This window comes from Phyllobates terribilis, unplaced genomic scaffold, assembly GCF_046119375.1.
Source record: "Phyllobates terribilis strain yellow unplaced genomic scaffold, ASM4611937v1 Scaffold_12__6_contigs__length_324123572, whole genome shotgun sequence".
NCBI lineage: Eukaryota > Metazoa > Chordata > Amphibia > Anura > Dendrobatidae > Phyllobates > Phyllobates terribilis.
The window spans coordinates 54,222,964-54,228,667 of NW_027362772.1; positions in this window are offsets into that span (position 1 = coordinate 54,222,964).

A 5,704-nucleotide genomic window follows, 5' to 3' on the forward strand; every position below is an offset into this window, starting at 1 on the left:
GCTGCCCTTAAGCAGCAGAAACAGAGGCAAACAGACAGCATGGAGGGAAGCCAGAGAGACATTCTGGATTGGAGATCAAGTGCGCGCTCTTGCACAGTGGGAGATGGACCACTATGCAAGGACGCCGCCAGGTATGTTACAATATGAAAGAAGCCATGTACCTGAACACGGTTATGCCAGCAGATGAGCCGTACAGAAAAGTAGTTAAAGTCCTGGCAGGACGCCGTCCCCCTTCACCCGACGCGCGTTTCGCCCGCTAGCTTCTTCCGGGGGCGTGTGTCGGGATGAGAGGAGGATGTGTTTTTAAATATCATGTTGACCTATCAGAATGTTCAAGGAGAATAGGGGAGGAAAACTCGCCGGACTTTGTCGGCGCATGACGCATCTGCTCCTCCTCCAATATAACTAGAGGCTTCCGCCGGATATGCCCACTGACCCGCATGCTGGAACGCATGCTGTTATAACAGAGCGCTCACGGAAACCAACGAGGATAGAGAAAGATGCGCATGCGCACAATGCGGTAAAAAGTAATCTACCAAGTGAACTCAGTGGTATATGGAGGAGCTAGCCCCTTACTTATAAAAATGGGGTGATTTTTAATAAAACAATATCCAAAATACAGTATGCAGAACATTATTAACATTATTAACTATTACATAAATACATAGTGATTTAAAAAAATGTGAAATGAATAAAGAAAGTGTATGTGATGTGCATAAATAAAGTTAATATTAATGAGTATATATATGTGAATTCACCGCTACACATATGCATTCATAAAAATACAAATGCATATAATGCACATACATATCTATATATAATGCAAGAAAGTGCACTGTGCATGTTAATGTACAAATGAATGACGCATGTACTGTCATAAAAAAGTGCATGGTGCTTAATGAATGTGCAAAAAGAGAAGCTCTCTACCCATTATTCTTCATAATATAATAAGGTACTTTATGTATATTAAGGTGCATTATGCCAAAATGAAACCCTATCAATATATGTATGGGTATATTCCATATTACTAAAGTGTATTTAAATTTGGCGCCCAAATCGGTGATTGGTCGCGGGCAGCGTCCACGACCAATCAGCACAGTAGTGTTTAAATTTGGCCGCAAGATCAGTGATTGGTCGCGGGCCAAGTCCGCGACCAATCAACGATTTGTGCGGCACATTTAAATAGCGGCCGCGACCAATTGGACCCGCAGCGCCGCTCCCCGGTTCTCCCTTCACGCCCTAGCCGCATGGATGTCAGCGGCGCTGCCTGTGCGGATACTTCCGCTCCGAGAGCCCGGGACATGAGCGGGCGCTCGGAGCAGAAGTAACCGGACCCGCAGCGCCGCTCCCCGGTCCTCCCTTCACACCCTAGCCGCTGATGTCCCCACAGTATCTGCATGGTGTTACAAAGGTCCGGACATTTGTGTTAAAAAACGCTGATTGGTCGCTGGCGCTGCCCGCGACCAATCACCGATTTCGGCGCCAAATTTAAATATCGGCTGCGACCAATCGCCGATCTTGGCTCCACATTTAAACACCGCTGTACTGATTGGTCGCGGACGCTATTTAAATGTGCCGCCCAAATTGGTGATTGGTCGCGCACAGCGTCGGCGACCGATCAGCACAGCGGTGTTTAACTTTAGCGCCAAGATCACTGATTGGTCGCGTGCGGAGAGCGCGACCAATCAGCGAATCGTATTGGTGAGCGGGGAGCGGAATCGTATTAGTGAGGACCGGGGAGCGCCGCTGCCTGTGCGGCTACTTCCACTCCGAGAAGCTGGGAGATGAGCGACTGCTCGCAGCAGAAGTATCCGGACTCGCAGCGCCGCTCCCCGGTCCTCCCTTCACACCCTAGCCGCTGATGTCCCCACAGTATCTGCATGGTGTTACAAAGGTCCGGACATTTGTGTTAAAAATCGCTGATTGGTCGCTGGCGCTGGCACCGATTTGGGCGCCAAATTCAAATATCGGCCGCGACCAATCAGCACAGCGGTGTTTAAATGTGGAGCCAAGATCGGTGATTGGTCGCGGACGATATTTAAATTTGGCGCAAGAGAATGCCAAGAGTGTGTAAAGCAGTCATCAAAGCAAAAGGTGGCTACTTTGAAGAACCTAGAATATAAGACATCTTTTCAGTTGTTTCACACTTTTTTGTTAAGTATATAATTCCACATGTGTTAATTCATAGTTTTGATGCCTTCAGTGTGAAAGTACAATTTTCATAGTCATGAAAATACAGAAAAATCTTTAAATGAGAAGGTGTGTCCAAACTTTTGGTCTGTACTGTATATACCAAAAGGTCATTATCTTGGGAATGCCTATATTGGCTTTTATTACTTAGGATTATATCCTTTTACTATGTGACCTAGGATATACTATCAGTATGCATTAGCACAATTGGAGCTACTACTATCCAGCCCTGGTGTCTCTGCAATTCAAATATTTACATTATACCTCCTCACTATTATATGGTATCACTATATATATGTGTGTGCGCTCTTTTCTTTGCCGCCATGAACCCAAATTGTTATAATAAAGGTTTTTTTTAACACATTGACCCCTTGTCGGATGTACTATATATTGGTTGCTATTTATACTCAAGGAGATCATTTTTGGCAGTTACTTTTCCCTCTTTTTTTCTCAGTATATGACTATAGGACAATCGCATAGATGATTTATGTCTCTTAATTCTCATATTGTTGCCCTACTTTTCCGGATGTTTTTCACAGTAGAACTTTGTGCGGTATGTTTGTGTTGTCTGGGTGTGCCCGAACACACCCGATACGCCTCTTTCGTACTTTTTAAATTTTGCATTTTTTAATTTCCTCTTTTGTAACTTTTACGACCTTTGTACATCATGTATTTGTGCTCAACATTAGAACCATTTTCTGCATGCATGATTGGTGGAAGTCATTTTTAAAGTTGGTCAACCTCGTAGTCTTTTCGAACAGACTATGTAAAAGTATGTGATTGCTTTAATTACTACTGATGTACCCCTGCAAAAGACAAAAGGCCAGAAAGCCTGAGAAGACTACGTTTCCAAAATCCAAATGCTAGGAGTCTGGTTGCTACTCTGGCTTCCACTTCAGTTCCTGTTGATGTCAACTTTTTGTGAAGACCATATGGTTGACCTCTGATGTATTGGTCCAACCATGCAGCTTCCTTAACAAGCAGAGCTGCCAGGAACTGAAGTTGTTTCCTGATTATTCAACCCCTTCATTCTATGGAAGTCACACCAGTCGGACATTGAAAGCCATTGCCATGAATGTCTGGAGCAAGAGAAACCCTTAAAGGTCCCATTTTGTGATTTTGTGCCTCGTACTTTTTAGATTTTGTGTTTTCGAGTTTCCTCTTCTTTTTTACTTTTCTGATCTTTGTTCATCACATAGAATTATAAAATGTTAGAGTTGGAAGGGACCTCCAGAGTCATCATGTCCAACCCCCTGTTCAATTCAGGATTCACTAAACCATCTCAGACAGATGTCTATCCAGCCTCTGTTTGAAGACGTCCATTGAAGGAGAACTCACCACCTCTCGTGGCCGCCTGTTCCACTAATTGATCACTCTCACTATCAAAAAGTTGCACATATTTGTGCACATTTTTTGTATACCTGGTTAGTGGAAGTGTCTTTAAAGTTTGCCAATTTTGAAGGAGCTAAGGGCTTCACAACTTCTCCAATGGTCTGTGTAGAGCGTAACATCATGTTTAATACTAAGGATGTCTACTATGTCATGTACTAAAGGTTGTGAAGGATGTACAATTGAAAGAAGAAAGAACCTGCACTTCCTGCCATTTCAGATCCTGTTGGTGGGTGTCAACTTTTTGGGAAAACCACATGGTTGACCTTTCTGTTATCAGGCCATCCATAAGAGCAGAGCTGCCAGGAACTGAAGTGGTTTCCTGATAATTCAATCACTACATTCTGAAGCTACAGCAGTTGAACCCCACCAATTGGACACTGAAAGTCATAGTCACGAAGGTCTGGAGTTAGAGGAACTCCTTAATGGTCCCATTGTATGTCTCCGTTCCCCAAGATGATATAAGTCTCCTATCTGTCATCTAGGAATTATGATCATTTTATAAAGTAGATTCCCCTTTTGACATACGCCAAAGGGATGTCATGAGCACGGGCCACTGACGATTACTCAAAGGAGCTTCAACACCCTAGTAACCATTTGGTTACCATAAACCATAAATATTCTTATAATTAAGAAAATGAAGATGATTAGTGATTTTCAACCTTTGAAACCAAGAAATTGGAAGATCATGTTCAAGATTAATGGTCGATTACCACTGGTCCATGTAAGGTCCTGGAGGTCAAACATGACAACTTTCTCCTCATTTTCTTTTTAATATTTTTTTTACTTACAGTTGTAAAAAAAGAAAAAATGATGACAACGTCTTTTCTCCGCAGTTTTAAGATGAATTTACAGGTCTCATGACGCAGAATCGAGTTAAGAAAAGTAAGAACGTTCTTCACATGTAACCGAACCCTTGAGGCACCATCTTATAAGTCAGCTTCTGCCAGAATCTTCTGATTATTTATAGATGTGACAAGTCTATGAAGACTATGGTGACTCACGCAGGATTTTTTTTTTAACTTTAACAAGCACATCTTGTACATGTACAGTATATGACACTGTTCACCCAAAAAACTCAGATAATGAACCACCGCTGATAAATCCAGAAAGTTGACTTTACTATGAAATAAATTAAGAATAACAATTTGAAGAAACACCTTAATTCTTATGTTCATAAGGTATATATACAAATAGGCACTTATACCAGGACCCCACCCTCTTTGTCATCTTTGACCTATACAATTGTTGATGGGCAGTCAACCTGAAAGCTCTTAAGACTCTTTCCAACGACAAGATATGGGTCTCTTTTATAATCTCTTGTGTCCAGATGTAGCATAGGTGTAGTTTTTATATTTAAAGCTGTGTTCACATCATGTTTCGCTGCCCGCTCACTCAGGGGTTTCCATCTAAATACCGAAAAAAACAGTACTCAGACTTGTAACATTGTAGCTTGGGGAATGATCACTGGTGTAAAAAAGGTAAAATGGACTCATTCATATTTTGGACTCCATTTGACTAAATGAAGTCAGTGGCTACATTAGAGGAGCAGGTGAATACCATTTTTCGAATGTTCAGACAGAAGCCCCCAATGGACTTCTGAGCGACCTCCTCATCCTCTCTGCCAGGTAAATTAAACCTCAAGCATGTTAAATCCCAAACCCTGATCCTTTTGGTCTCAGGTGATATAAGAGGTCACCTGACGTGTTTGGCAGCAGCATGGAAAGGTAGCTTGGAAATAATAACAGCAATTATTGAAGGTGTATGGGTACTTTTATATGCCCAATTGGCATTGCAACTTATGCAGACTATGTTATTATACATCCATAGAGTTGCAAAAAAACTGGTAACTTCATAACATATGTGAATTTATTGAAAAGCCATTAAAAAATCAGGAAAATAGATATTGACGAGTTTCGACTCAACGTAACATTACGACTAAGATTGTTGAGTTGAAATGCATCAACGTCTATTTTTCTATGTATTAATTGAAAATCCATAAAAAAAAATCATTACATAGAAAAATAGATGTTGACGCGTTTCGACTCAACAGTCTTAATCGTAATGTTAAATTGATTCGAAGCGCGTTAACATCTATTTTTCCTCTGTAATGATGATTTTTTCA